At 46.4% G+C, this 14,992-nt stretch overlaps 1 protein-coding gene across 29 annotated transcripts in view; it reads left to right on the top strand.

The window, feature by feature from the left end:
* Positions 1 to 14,992, top strand: part of EPB41L3 (erythrocyte membrane protein band 4.1 like 3) — a 142,130-nt gene that overhangs the window by 39,683 nt on the left and 87,455 nt on the right. For 8 of the 29 annotated variants that reach the window (XM_074899166.1, XM_074899164.1, XM_074899162.1 and 5 more), the window contains exon 1: positions 7,008 to 7,169. The exons of 1 other annotated variant lie outside the window; for it this stretch is intronic. The gene's annotated coding sequence lies outside the window, so the exon portion shown is untranslated. Of the gene's footprint in view, positions 1 to 6,273; positions 6,331 to 6,558; positions 6,717 to 7,004; positions 7,170 to 7,933; positions 8,033 to 8,408; positions 8,486 to 9,468; positions 9,580 to 14,992 lie in introns of those variants that run through there. 20 more of the 29 variants (XM_074899157.1, XM_074899159.1, XM_074899149.1 and 17 more) reach the window with 13 other exon arrangements.

Below are 14,992 nucleotides of genomic sequence, written 5' to 3'. Positions count from 1 at the left end.
GGTTTGGGGTTTTTATCTCTCTTTTAATGTAACAGTAACATTTTCATAATACTAAGAGTATTACTCTTCAGAGATGCAAACCCTGATCCCCCAGGGTGTTTTGCAGGTCTGTGTCCAGTAGGCAAGTAGCTTCATTTCAGTTAGAAAGAAACCAGTAGAATGTGACACTGCTACTTTTCTATCCCAGGATACAATATGCTGGGTGCACACAGAGCACTTTGTCTTTAAGGTATGTTAGTGTACTTGCCAAGGGAGAGACACGAGGAGCCTGGCTTGGTACACCTCACTGTTTCTCCATGAGTATTGACACTGAGTGTGAGTTGCAGGGGGAGGGAGCTGTCAAAGCAGAGAGAAGGTATGGGTTTCTTATTTTTTTACTACCTTCAACTCAGTTTTGCGGCAGTGTCCCATCAACTGAACGTGAGAAACTGTAAACTGAATTAGATTATTTTTTTTTAAAAAAGGCAGTGCATTTTGAAGGTGTCTGAGCAGCTATAAACATAAGGTGGAGAGGAGCTCCTGACTGTGAGCAGAGGTCCTCTGTTAGCTGGAGCTGGACTGGTCCCTGGGAGCCCGGTCAGGCAGGGGCTGAAGATTAGGGATATCATTTTGAGCAGTTGCTCACATAAATAAAGGCTGGTGGCCAACACTACAGTCTGATGGTGGCACAGACTGGTGTCGCTGCCAAAAGAGGCGGCGGTGTGACTCTGCTGTCATCCCCACTTCCCATGTCACACCACGCTGCCCACTTTTCAGTCTCATATTGATAAGATGTCATGGGGAAGCATGGTGAAGAATCGATCAGGTTTATCGTCTTCTCCCTTTTTAGTTTTAACTGGTGTGGGTTTGCCTGCTTTTTCCCATGCCACCAATAAGTTAAGTGCTTGTGTGGCTTGAAGGGGGCAGGGCAGAGGTGTCAAGGAGCAGCCAAATGGGAGTAAAGAATGAGACTTTTCTCCTGTTGATATTGCAGACCTTTAAACTGGCTGGGAAAGTGTGGCAGACTGTGGGACGGGGACAGCTGCAAGAAGCAAGGGCTACATCTGGCCAGGTGGGCTTGGAGCAACCAGGCACAGCCTGGGGACAGACCCGTGCCCTCGGCTGTGAAGAGCAGCCACTTCTGCTGTTAAAATATTGTGCGAGGAAAGAAGTAAGAGGAAGAGAAATTGCACAGTATATTTGAGGTTTCAATTTCTTGTTGTTTTCTTCAGCAAGCATATTTGGTAAATTAAAACCACCAGCCCTTTCCCTTTCTGTGAGTAAAGTTTACTTATTGTCAAACATCGGATCTGGGTTTTCTACTCTTTTGGCACTCTGAGAGAATAAAAATGGAGAGGGATAGTTTGACAGGAAAGACAGCCAAGAAACTGAAAATTCCTCTTTAGACATGCCAGGTCAGAAATGTTTTAATTCTAAAGCATCCTTGGAACTAAAGTCATCGTTTAACCATTAAAGAAAACAACCTGTGATGTCTTAGAATGTGTAACTGTAAGACAATACAGATATAGGATAAATGTGTTCCTTCTTGAGCAGGACTTCTTACCTTTTCTTAATAACACTTTATTATTAAGCACAAGCTTAGTTATTCGTTGCGCTTTAAGTTAGAACCTGTTAGTGCTTCCCTTAATTGCTATTAACCTTCATTAAGATGAGAGGTGAACTGTATTGGGTGCTATGCAAACAGTTGTTAAAGTGCCTTCCCTCCCTGGTAAATCTTGCAGTTTATGAAGACAAATGATTTAAAAGCAGTTGGGGGGCTGTGCCTGTTAACCTGGCCACTGAGAGTCGTTTCATTATAGGTGTCATGAGGAAAAGGTGTAAGAAAAGATTTGTAGAGGCAGTTATGATTCAAGATGGTATTTCTATTTCTGATCGTACTTAATAAATATGAGCGCTGATTCTCCTTGGATTCAGTGAGATTTTAGCTTACGCTCAATGTAAACTCCTACTTAAATCCTTCTCTGAATTAGATGCTTCATGAAAAGAAACCATAGAAGAACTAAAGGTAGTTTTGTGACTAAAATGTGAGACTGGGTTTAATGGCATGGAAAAGGGGGAAGGAAGGTGTCTGCTTTCCTGTTTAACACCTCACAAGTAGGGCAAAACAGCATGCACTGTGGAAATGAGGGCAAAAAGCCAGAATTTCATGGACTGAAATAGATGGACTCAACAGAAGGCACACCAGTAAAGGAGAAGGGTCTGTGTTGACCTCAGTAGAAGGTGGTCTTAATCTAGGATGCTCTCAGTCCTAGAGCTGCTGATAGAAAATGAGAGTTGTCCTTGCCTCCCTCATTGTTAGGCTGTTTAGGAACCCTACTTAAATCAGAATAAATTTGTGTTACCTGCATATTGCATATCTTCTGTATTTTTTGTTTCCAATAGTCGGTGTATATTATATCAGAGCACAGTTAAACCATATTAATGATTATGCATAGACAAAATAAAAAATTAAAACTCTGAGAGAAAAAGCTTCAGTGTATTACTCTGTTTGAAAACTAATTCTTGTTTGTTTTGGGCACAGCCTCAGGTACATCCCAGGGCATCTTAGATCCATAAAATTTGGTTACCTTTGGTTCATACTGGAGGCTGGAGAACTGCAGCAGGAGGTAATCACTTGATAATCCAGTTAATGCTCTCAGTCAGAAAGCAGCTACAGATAAGAAAGTGGCAAAGGCCAGTGCTGAACTAATTGCACTAAATCTTCTATAGGCAGGATTTCAGTTGCAGAGGCACTGGGGCCAAATTTACTGATTGTTCTTTCAGTAGTCTTAAAACAGGGTGGATTTGGCACTGACTGGCAGAGTGCAATTTACTTCAAACAGCAGACCAAATAAATCCCTGCGCTGAGGTCAATAAACCCGTGTCAAGAATAAATCTGACCTGCTGTGTCATTGAATTGCCCTAAGGGATGTCTCACCTGAAGGTTTACTGCTTACATATTTGAAGGCAATGGTGATATTGGTCAGTTAAAGGTCTGCGGGCATTGTGTTTACAGTGAGGGAAGACAGAAATAGAAGATTTGGCCTGATTTCTAAATCTTACCTTCATCTGCTGTCTCACAGTGATCGCTCTTAATTATGAGAATTTTGTTTCATTGCCATGCAGAAAGCTAAGCTGCATGAGTCATGGGCAGAACAGTTTGCTTTTAATAAATGGAAGTGGATACGGTAATAATAAAAAAAAAAAAAAAAAAAATCCATTTGACTCCAAACCCATCTACCCGTCTAGACAGATAGTGCCAAGCTGCTGTCTGCTAAGAAATATCTTCTTAATAATGCTGTAATAATGCTACTACTTTTACAGTATTTGCCATTTTTCCAAGTGCTGTACCCAGCTAATTCATCGTTGGCTGGGCTTAAGACAGCCTTTTGCTGAGTTTGATAGCATTTTTGTGTCTTGCTTTTCTGTAATGTGCTATTTTGAATGCCATGTCCAATCAATTAGGGAATCACAAGAATGTTTTAGGCAGCAGTTCCCAGGGCTGGGCAATAATCCTTGTCCCTGCTCTTCCAGGGTTGCCTATTCATCCTTTCCTGGCAGAGATCGCGTGTCTCCCCATTCCCCTCTCTTATTAAAAAAAAAAAAAAAAAAAAAGCCCTTTGTTGTGGCCAAATACTCTGCATGGGCCCATTTGCCTTACCGCTCTCTACTCTGACTGGTCCCCCATGGGGAAGGACGGGTGCTGTGTGTTGGCACCTTTTCCTTCCCCACCTCTAATTTACCTGCTTTATGTCAGAGGTTATCTTTGCTTTTATTCTCCTTGCCTTTTCATGTCAGGAACAACTCCTTTCCTTCCTCCCTCCCTTTGCAGGGCTTTCCCAAGCAAGTTGCATGTGTTTACTGAAGGGGAGAAACTGAAAAACCAAAAATGATGGATAGAAAAGGAAATGGAGGGCAGAGCTTGCTGTCTCTTTTCCCCATTTCCCCAGCTTAGCATTGACCTCCTGGGTGACTGACTGTTCCTTGTACGGTTGGGCCCTGACATCTTAACAGCTATGTGCCGTCCTCCTCTGCTGCACAGAAGCAATTTGGATGTGCATCTAGCTCCTTGCACGGGTAGGAAATGGACGATCATGGCTTGGAGAAAATGTAGGGAAGGTATATGGCACAAGGGGAAGGCAACTGCTGTGGAGGGGAGGAAGATGAAGAGGTATCTCTTGTAAGGGCAAAGGAGGAATAGCGGGTTGGGAGACCCCTGGCCAAGAGGTATGGTGGTAATGGAGGGAGGAGGGAAGGGACTGGGTGGGGATGGAGAATGGGGTGTGCTGGATATGGGAAGAGGAAAGGGGATGACCTGGCAGAAGCAGGCTGGGAGAGGTTTTCTGCAGTCACCAGAACGGCGAGGGGATGGTGCGTGGGTAGTGGCACGCAGGGAGCTTGTGTCTAGAGCAGCAGGATGTGAAGGGTTCAAAGGTTGTGTGTTCAGGGCAAGCCTGAGTGTGTGGCATCCTTCATCCTGCCCAAGCTGGAGCTGTTTTTAAATGAGCAGAGTGCACGAGTTAAAAATTTCTTGATGTTGGGCAGCAGGGGCTGTGCGTCTGGCTGCTTGCTGGCAGGGTGTGTGCTGGGAGCTGAGACAAATGGAAGTTCAAATGGGACCATTAAACTCATTTTCTCCTGACATCGAGGTCTGAAGCACCACCTCCAGAAAAGCAAGAAAATAGAAAAAAAAAAAAAAAAAAAAGATTGTCCCATAGCAAGGCAGGAGATCAGTGTCTTCTGGTGCTGCCTGGACTTGTCATCCGAGCTTCCTTTCATGTAAACGGACACTGAGGTAACTCCAGTGAAGTCTGGGGGGATTATTCGTGTTCCCAACCTCTCTGAGATGAGTATGGATTCAGGCTTGCTATAAATTATTGGAAGAACAGGGTATTTCTAAAATAATAATTAACAACTGCTGATTCATGGAAACCTAAACTTCCATGGAATTCCCATCTAACAGAAGTCAGGGCAAGCTGGCCAACTAGACCACTTTGGAATTAGAAAGTAACATTTGAAAATGAAAAAAAATAATAATACTGTGAGTGTTGAGAACTCTGAAACTTAGGCCCATATTGGTAGCCCAGAAGTACCAGCTACTTCCTGTTAATACCACTTGATGTTTTGAGGTTAAATCAGTGTGCTGCAAGCCTCCTAGATCCTCTGATGAAAGATGCTACTATATATGCAGTATATAGTTAAAAAGGATCACAGAGTATATTGTAACTGTGGGGTAGATCTGCCTGCAGTACTGCTCAAGGACAACATGTGTTGCTGTGAAGCGCTAATACTCTGGCAGCGTTATCTCTGCTTAAAAGCAGCGTCATCACCTTCCTCTGTAACGGGCAGTACCAGAGCTGCAAAAGGTTGAACTGGTAAATTGTGCATTGTTTTTCAAGTAATATTTTGTAAGTCTCCTAGCTTGCTTGCGAGACTCGTTTTGATTCAGACCAACTCAGTCCTTTTCTTACTTTGCTGCTTCCCCCCCCCCCCCCCCCCCCCCAGTCAAACCTTGTTAACTCTAACATGTCTTAGCTGTCAAGTCCATTTGCTTGTGATTCACGATGTCTTCCAGAGCTCCTGGTGGAGAAGAGTATACAAGTCTTTTTATCTCAACTGCATGACTAGAGGTATGCCGTCTCTTAGTTGATGGCACGCATTTTCCTTTTGAAGTCTCTCTCCTTGTGCACGTTAGGGTGTGCCAGATCTGCTAAACGGCACTCCTGCATAGCAGGTGAAGGGGGGTGTGTGTATCTTGCTATGATTCTACACTAAATACAGAGCAGCGTGGTTTTGCAGATCTGAAAAAGGTACATCCACTGCCTGCTGTCAAAACCTCTTTTTCTTCTTAAATCCCACAGAGATACTGCTAATTACGGGAGATCTTCCTCCCCCCATTCATATCAGAGGCCTGAATATAATTTGGATCTTATCATTTTTGGGAGCTATCAGAATCCACTATCTAAAGAGAGAATAAGCCTAATTCATCCGTTGTGTTGCAACAGGACTGAGGGTGCAGCATGAGAATGCGTCGGTCCATGGCTCTGCCATAGCCAGCCATCGCTGCCCCCTCCACCACGGCCAGTTACCCCCCGGGGAAAGATCAAGTTCAGCTGCTTCTGGTCCCCCAAGAAGCGAAGGAGCAATGCCTCTGAGCGCCGTGGTGCGGCAGAGTCTCAGATCCCACAGCCGCTCCTATGCGTGTAGTTAGTGGAGAGCTCACTGACGTGCTCTTCTGAAAGGAGCTACGTATTTACCAGGATGAAGTGGTGCGAGTGGGATTATCCCCTCCCAAACGGCTTCTGTCTGCGCTAGGAATTTTTGATGCTTTCTGACATGTGGCATGTTGTGGTCTGTATTGTAGTGAAAACTCCAAAGTCATTTTCAGTTTTGTGTTACCCTTTCTGGATCGGGAGCTGATGTGTGGCAGGACCTATATTTTTTTCTGTTTTGGTGATGTGGTTGAGCGAAATAAGGTCCAGATTTTAAGAGCGTGTGGTCTATCACTGGAAATTAAAATTGAAAAGGCTGGTACCTCCCCCCACCCCCCTTAGCAAAAACCCGATGTGTAAATCAAAGCCAGACCTTGCCAGCACCCAGCTCGCTCCTTTTAAATTCACAGGGAGTCTCTCTCCATCGCTACGGTTTGGTTGCAACTGCAGCGGTTAAACTCATCTGCCTAAGGAGAAGAACTCATGTAGCTGAGCCAAAACGCGGCCGGATCGCTCTGGACGCAGGTGGGGGCCCCGGTGCCGGGCGGGGGGGCCCCCCTGATGTGTGCCCGGGGACCAGCCCTCGGCGCCCCTCTCTCGCCCCGCGGCAGCAGGCGGGCGGGGGGGGGGTCTGGCTCCAGAAACCTTGCCGGCAGCAGGCTTTTGCCGTTCTCCGCGGCGTGCGGGTTTTTTTTTCCTTCTTTTTTTTTTCTTCCCTCTTTTTTTTTTTTTTTTTTTTTTTTTTTCCTCCCCCCCCCCCCAGCCCCCCTCCCTTTCCTTTTTCCCTCCCTCTCTCCGGAGGAGCCTCCGCAGCCCTGATTTGCTGGGAAGCGGCGGAGGCTCGCTCTGGGCAGAGCCGGGCTGCGCTGCCGCTGCTGACGCGTGGCCGTGGCCGCCGCCGCCGCCGGGAGCAGCCCCGGTGCCGCCGCTGCCGGGCGCCCCCGCCGCCGAGGTACCTTCCCGCCGCTCCCGCCCCCGGTGCGTGCAGCGTCCTCGGGGAAGCGGAGGATATGCCCGGGGAGGGGGGGTGGGGGACGCGGGCAGATTGCATCCCTCCAGCTCTTTTTTTTTTTTTTCTTTTTTCAATGTATACCTATTTATATTTCTATATAAACCTCTTTCCTCGGAGCCATTTTTTAAGTTAGAAGCCGCGGGGGGGGGGGGGGGGGGGCGGCGGCGTGTGCGTGAGGCCGGGATGCCCCGGGGGGGCGCCGGCAGCTCGGTGCGGCCCGGCTGAGTCGGGGCGGGGGGACACGTACGGCTGCTCCCGCCGCAGCTGTGCCGGGGAGGGTGTGGGGTTGCAAATTTTTTTTTTTAATTTTTTTTTTTTTTTTTTTTTAGGGCGATACGCATTTCTGTGGGAAACTTAAGTAGGCGGCTTAGGGACGGGGTGGGGGGGGCGCCTGGCTCGGTCGGGCGCACCCCGAGCTCTCCCCCCCCGCTGCCCCGCTCACCTTGGGGGGGGGGGGGGGCAGCACAGCGCCTGGGCGGTGCAGGGCGGGAAGCCGGGCCTTGCAGTGATGGGACACACACCCACACACACACCGGTGTGTCCCCCCCGTGTCATGCGTGTTTTCCCCCCCCCCTTCCGTGGCTTCTGCAATGCGGTGGGTGTGGTTATGTACGGAGCACATCGCAGCCCCGGCCCGCTGCAGTGGCAGCGCCGCCCCCCCCGCCCCGCGGACCCGGCCGGCAGCGAGGGGCCTGCGCGCCGCCGGGGCCGCCCGCGGGAAGCGTCGCGCGTGGGGCTGCCCGCCCCCCGCCTGCCCCGGCGCGGGAGCTGCGGCCCGGGCGCTGCCCGCCCCCCGCGTGTCCCCGCGGAGCGCGGCGTGGAAGTGTCGGTACTCGGCCGGGTCTGTGGGGAGGTGGAAGCAGAGAACGCGAGTGGGTGGCTGGCAGGAGGGCTGTGCGGGTCCCATCCGCCCGCATCCCACCTGCGGCCCCTTGCGCTTGGGTGACCAGAGAGGGGCTGGGGGAGTGGGGGAAATGGTGTTTTGCCCTTTTAGGTTTTCTTATTTTTCATTCAGAGTTGAAACTTTATCATACATATCGAGAAGCGTGAAAACTCGCACTCTTATGATACATGCAATAGCAAAGTATAGCGAACCCGGTCTTGCAGTTTCTTGATTTCTCTTTTTTTTTTTTTTTTTTTTTTTTTTTCCTGAGGCTGAGAGCTTGAGGAGGAGGGCATTTGGTAAAGGTGGTTATATCACTCTGAATGCTGTTCTTCCAGTGTGTGCTTGTGTTGAGGCAGAGATGGAAAGTATTTCCTCAAGTCAACATGCACGTTGCTTGTAAGTCAAAGGGAAAGTACCTACGATGTTTGAAGACTTTTCTGTCAAAATGATTGCAAGTGAGAGGCCTGCTTGCAAAAAAAACCCCCAACGTTCTGGGCTAGTTGCGTCCCACATGTATTCATCCTTTTAGTGTGGCAAGCTGAATGATATCTTTTTCATTTTAGTTTTAATATTGTCAGCATTTGTCTGTGTCCATAGAAAGTTGACAGATTTGTATGAAGAAAAAAAGCATAGCTGAGTCTCACAGAAGATGAGAATATGAGTAAACTACGTAGGTTTTTGACCAGTAAATCTTGGTTGGATGCGATCGAGTGTATGCTTTTCCTCTAGATCTATTGAGAACGTTCCTTTCATAGAGTATTAAAAGGTCAAGATCATTGTGCTGCATCACTGATGTGGTTAAATTCATGGCTCTTGCTGCACCTGTGTGTGTGTACATGCATAATGTAATACAGGCGAATGCTGCTATGCTGGTCTCCTTGAGTTGGAAAGTTTCAGCTCGAACGTGAGGATGAGACCTGCATGGCAATCAGGGGAGAAGAGAGCCCAAGAGCACCGCAGTAGAGTAAGAGCCACTGGAAGTTTATTCCTCACAGCGCTGCTTGAACCGTCAGCATGCTGCAGACCTGCACGCTGCTGCAGAAAACATGAAACACAGCAGGAAGCATTAAAAATACATTGGTTTTATTTAATCAGACCGGTAGAGCCTGGGCCTCTCCCCAGACTAATTGCCCACAGTTGCATCCCTCCGTCAGTGATGTAGCTGATGGCCTTTTCTCCCCAAAGGTTTCTTCTGTGACCGAGGAGCTGGTCAGATGCGTGTCAGGAGCTCATCCGATGGGAGCCCACTTGTATGGTGGGCAGGTTTTGCCTTTGGGGGAAGGAGGAGTCGGGGGAGCATCAGGGTGTGGCACCATCCCCAGGCCCCCCCCCTCCGCCTTGGCGGTTTCTCACAGGGTGGGGCTGTGTCTGTCTGCTGGGGAACTGCAGCAAAACTGGAGAGGTCTAATTTTAGTTGGGGTTTTATTCTCTTCTGAGAAGGAGCAAGTGAAGGTGAAGCTACAAGTTACGTAATTTTTGAATTAAACAGGGTGAGGTCCTTTTTTTTTTGTCTGTAGTGGCAACCTGCTGAATATTTACTCTTTGATGGAAAAGAATTACTGTTCACAGGTTTTTCTTTGAAGGCTGGAAGGGTTTTATAGATAATATGGTCAATGGTGGTAGATTTGACCCAAAGTAGTGTGCTCACACTTGCAATTGTTAGATTTGTTGTTTGGTGTAATGGTTGTGAATTCCTTGGGGTCTATGCATGGCTGTTTTTTTTTTAAAGGCATAAAATGTCGCTTCTTTGTATTTCAGGCATAATCTTGAGTTAACAGAAAGTTCTTGGAATGTGTTATATGTATTATTCACGGTGGGTGACATTCAGACTTGTTTCATGGAAATCTCATGTACCAGTAAATGACTGCTTGTTGTCTCTGAGAAAACATCAAACCATTTATAAGCAGTTATAAAAGAATAGTTGTTTCTCATGAAGATGAAGCATCAGCTTTATCTCTCGCGCTACAGCATTTTCAACATGGAAGTATTAATAACTGTGTGACTTTATCACATTGAAATACATCCTGGGGTGAGAATCTGTGTACAGTCGGTGGCATTCAATGTATGTCGGGCTTTGAAAACAAAGAGTCGATCTGTGCAGGGAGGTCTGTTTCGTGAGTCTGCAGAATTGTGCTTTTTCAGTGTGTATAGCATGACCCTGGGATATTGTGTTTTAGTATCTTACTCATCACGTTTTTAACTGGAAATATGTTACAACTGCAGAGTTTGAATTTTCAAAGTGTTTTGTTCAGACATAATTTCTCTCTAATCAAGTGAGAATAAATGCGTATGTATAACTGAAAAATATGATTGCTGTCAACTAAACTGAAAATTAAGCTGAAAACGTCTTTATTCCAAAGGATCATGATGGATTGTTTTTATTTAGTACAGAAGTTATAGAGTATGTAAAAGAGTGTTACCCAGAACCAGAGTTCAATAAGCAGTATTAAGCAGTTTGAATCAGTACCATAAAGGAAGCCTTTAAACAAGATGAACTACTGAAAAGGTGATGGATTCTCTAGGTTTTGTTACATGTTTGTCTTAGTTTCTAATCTCCAGTATTAGCCATTTCTAGTGGTTGGGGAATGGTTGAAGTCTAAATGTGTATATGGACACACAGCACTTCCTCTCGCGTTAGCTAGCTAGAAACATCCAAAGAGAAATGCTTGTTTTCGTTGGAAAGTTCTCCATTTCTTAAAATGAACAGCACAGGTAGTGGAGAAGAGGAACATAAGCACCTATCTTGGCTTTGGTAAGAGAAATCCTGTGGGTCCTTTGCTCCTGCCTCTGCCATTCTCAGTCGTTGTCACCATAAGCATCGGAGCAGAGGAAACTCGGGAGGATTGCCGAGGACTTAATAGCTGTGGAAAAGCAGAAATGGGTCAGTATTTGGGACAGCTGAGTTAATCTGAGACAATGTGCTGTATAGACAGCAAACTCAGTATCTCCTGCACCCTTCCTGAGTAATTGATATAATGCAATTTGAGTATTTGTCAGCTTTTCGTCTCTGGAGGAAAAAGAAATCTTCACTTTTTATGTCGTCTTTGTATCAGCAGCGCTCGTTGTTCTTGAATAAAGAGAATAAAAGAAAAAAGGAAATTATTATAATCTTCTAAATCATGAATCTATTTGCATCCTATGGGATGCAGTATATGAAAGGGTAACACATAAATAAAAGTTTAGAAAGTATACAGAAGTAAAAAAAGGGGAAAAATAGCCTTTTTACATAGGCGACTTCAATTTTTACCCTTTCCTTTATAGATCTTGGAAATACTTTGTGTGCCACAGACAGAGAATCTCTTTCACTACCTATCAAAACTGATCTGTTGGCGAGCTGAGAAACAAAAGACGTACTGAAATCTGCCTGAGGATCACCCACCAGATGTTTGATCCCACTGAGAAAAGTCCTTAGAGGGTTAAAGAAGAATGTGGAAACCAGGGACTTGGAGTGTGTGTGGGGGGTAAAGGACTAGAATAAATGAAAAGCATATGTGAATATAAAGAACTATTTCGGGAGGCGGGGGGGAGAGTAAAGAGAAAAAAAAGAAGGATACAATTTTGGATATGTGCTCACGTGCATGTATTTGTATGAAACATATGTTTACTGACAAATGTGACAGAAAGGAAGAGTCATAGCACTGCTTTAATGAGTTAGAGGTGGGAGAAGCAAGCTCCCATGTGGATTGGAGAATGGTTGATATTTGTGGTTTTGGTCTATGTTAAAACCAAGACTATCAAGGTATAGCATGCGTCTATTGCTTGGCTTTCACTGCAGCCTTTTTCCCTAAAACAGGGACTGGATTTTGATCCCGGAGGGGCTGCAGGTGGCAAGCAGGGGAATGTATTTGAGGTGGGAACAGCTGACCTTGGTGGGCTCTTGGTTGGAGCCATGTGGATAGATGATTGGATGTTAATGGTAGAGAGGAAGCGAAAACACCCACCTCCAGCCCGTGTCAGACCAGAGCAAGCTGCACGCTTACGCCTGTGGTTTTGGTCTTCTCTTCAGTTGTGTCCTGCTCCCTCAGCCATACTGTTGCCTGTTACTTCCACCGCACGTCCCCTTCCCTGGGCTGTGGGCACTGGCTGGGTGGCCCTTCCTTTGGGCTCCTTGGCGAGGACCCTGCTGGGTCAGGAGCCTCTGGCATCGTCTTGTCCTTCCCATCGCCCAGGAAGGTGCTGAAACACCTGCCTCACCCCTCTCCCAATTTGGGATTATCCCTCCCATGTTCCTCATCCTCAGAGCTTCTTCCCTTGCAGTGGCTCAGCCTCAGCACTCTCCACCTCCCTGGAGGAGCGGAGGAGGTGAGTAAATCCTGGGAGGCAGCCACATGCCAGCATGCACTAGCAGCCTTTCCCCGGTGGCAGGAGGTGACATGGCCCCCGGCAGCTGGGGAATGTGACATTGGTGGTGGCAGTGGAGCAGGAGGAGTCCCTGGGGGCGGAGGTTACCTTGTTTATTCCTTATGAATCTGAGGGCAATTATGTATAACACCTCCTGGTTTCCTAGGACATATTGGCTGCAAATAAAATCTTGTTTAATAAGCCAGTAAATGCAAACAGGCTGTGAAGAGGGAAAAAAAAAAAAAAAGCAGCTCTTCCAGACCTAGGAAACATATGTTTATGCTAACTGAGAGACCTGTTCTTGCACCCTGAGTCGCATCAGGGAGTATCTTTATCTGCCAGTCTTCCCACAGCGATTGGTAAGCCTGGCTGTGAAGCAAGGCTCGGTTTGGTTTAGACAGAGGTATCAAAATCTGACCCTGCCAAATCATAGTTTAGGTCAGGAAGCTGTAATCTCTATAAGGACCCTGGAGATGATGACTTCATCAGGTCCGCTGAATTCATCACTGTTTTCTTTCAATTAAATTACCGCTGTTTCAGAACAAGGGGTGGGGCAGACAGTGCTCGGCCCCTCTGCTCCCCAGCACAATGTGATTGCAGTATGCAGTCAGTATACAGCCATACACATCTATACAGAGAGAAACGTGGCTGCTTGCCTGTGGGAATTATTTGCAGCAAAAAACCTAGTACCTCAGGTTTGTTCCTAGTAGCGGTTCTTAACCTTGCGTATCAGTAAATACGAGGTTTGATAAAGATAAAGATGGTGTGTGAGGTATAAAAGTGCGCTCTCAGGAAAGCAGGGTCTCTTTGTTTAACCAGATGGTTTTGGTAGTCCAGGCACTGGTTGCACAGAGCCCTCTGCATGGGGCCTCTGGCACCAGCATAGGCCAGGGAGGTTGGGGAGGGCGGTGGACTGCCTTTTCGGAGGTCAGCACGTCGCCTTGTCTTGAAGCAGGAGTAAAACACGGGTCTCGCTCCTACTTGAGGGGCTGGTGCTAGGCAAAGTTACCTCTTGTTGTAAGCAGTTTTCTTAATTGGTCTCTTCTAATATGGCAGTATGTCGCTGGTTTAACCATGCAGCTCGTTAGGCAAACGCTGATGTAAAATCTTGAAAACAGCTCTGGAAGGAGAGGCCTGGCTGCAGGGTTGAAAGGTGAAATGAGATGGTGGGGTTTGTACCCTGGAATTTGTTTTTTCCATTTCTCCTGTCTCTCTCTTTTGGATCATTCCAGAAGACTGAAAGTTTTGGTTAATTATACGTGCTTAAAGGGAAACACTGTAAATGTAGTTTCCACGTACTGGAGCATTATTCTTGTACAGCTGGAGCTGGCAGGCTTTCATTGCCTTACCACCTCCTTTTCCTCCTAAAAATAGCAGCACACTACAGTAGGATTACAGGAGAGGCAGAAGAACGTTTCCTGAGCAACAATTTTTGCCGGCTGGTGGTTGAGGTAGCATCAAGAGCAGATTTTGGGGGAGTTGGAGGGAGCCATAACTAGGAATAGAACAAAATGAGACAGAGAGAAAACTGGAGTGGAGAGTATGAGGCTGGTAGGTGAGAAGTGTATGCCTGGTGAGGTTCATTGGACTGCCTGCTCGGGGAATTGGGAGAAACCTCAGCACTTGAATCATTTAGGAGTTGCGGAGACAGAGCACTCATCAGCACCGTATGGGTAGCAAACTCAAAGTTCAGATAGGAGGCGTGGGCAAAATGACCTAATTTCCATCTCTGATTTCTGTGATTTATTAAAGAGTTTTGCAGGCTTTCTCTTAGCAGGCTTAGGGCTGGAATTTGAGGCGTGGAAATTAAGCGGGTCCTTTAATCTACCAGCACCCTGATGGAGTTTGGACACTCACTTGCAGGGGTGCAAGCAGAGTGCAGCAAATGGTGATTGTGGACGGACTCTATGACAGTTTAGATCTGGTATTGACTACTGGTTTGCATTCTGTGCTCGGTCCTGTCCTCAATGCCACTAGTACTTACATAAATTATAATAATATATTAATGGGCTATAGTGGGTAACTTGGAAAAAGGTAAAAGTAAAAAAAAGATAACCACCACCACAACCAATTCTCACGCCACCCTATTTAATGACATCTTCAAGAACCAGAGAATAGTTGATTTGTCTTAGTTTATTCCGATCTTGGGAAACCCTTTGTGCCTGTAAATGAGTTGAAGAAAAGCCAGAAGACAATGCTTCTGCCCCCACCAGTTGTCCAAGGCAGGGAGCAAAGACAGCACCCACTACCATCATCAATATATTTAAATATATTCAGTTAGTCTTTCTATCTATATAAGCCATGTACCTACTGGCATTTGCATGTAACTAAGTCTGTCACACAATTACTGTGATGATGAAATGCTGATATAACTAACGTTACTTGAAATGCTTGCCTTTCTCTTCAGACTGTTGGCATTGAGGTTGTTATTTCTGATCTTTAGCCACTGACTACAGTTCTTACAAAGCAAAACCAAACAATAGAGAATTTCACATTTAAAGTTGGAAAGTGTTTTATCCTCCTTTGCTAGTGTTGTGACACAGATTCCTTGACTTGCTCTTG

This window comes from Athene noctua, chromosome 2 (assembly GCF_965140245.1).
Source record: "Athene noctua chromosome 2, bAthNoc1.hap1.1, whole genome shotgun sequence".
Taxonomy (NCBI): domain Eukaryota; kingdom Metazoa; phylum Chordata; class Aves; order Strigiformes; family Strigidae; genus Athene; species Athene noctua.
Note: the sequence above shows the minus strand (reverse complement) of the source record. Positions and strands in the feature narration are given on the sequence as shown.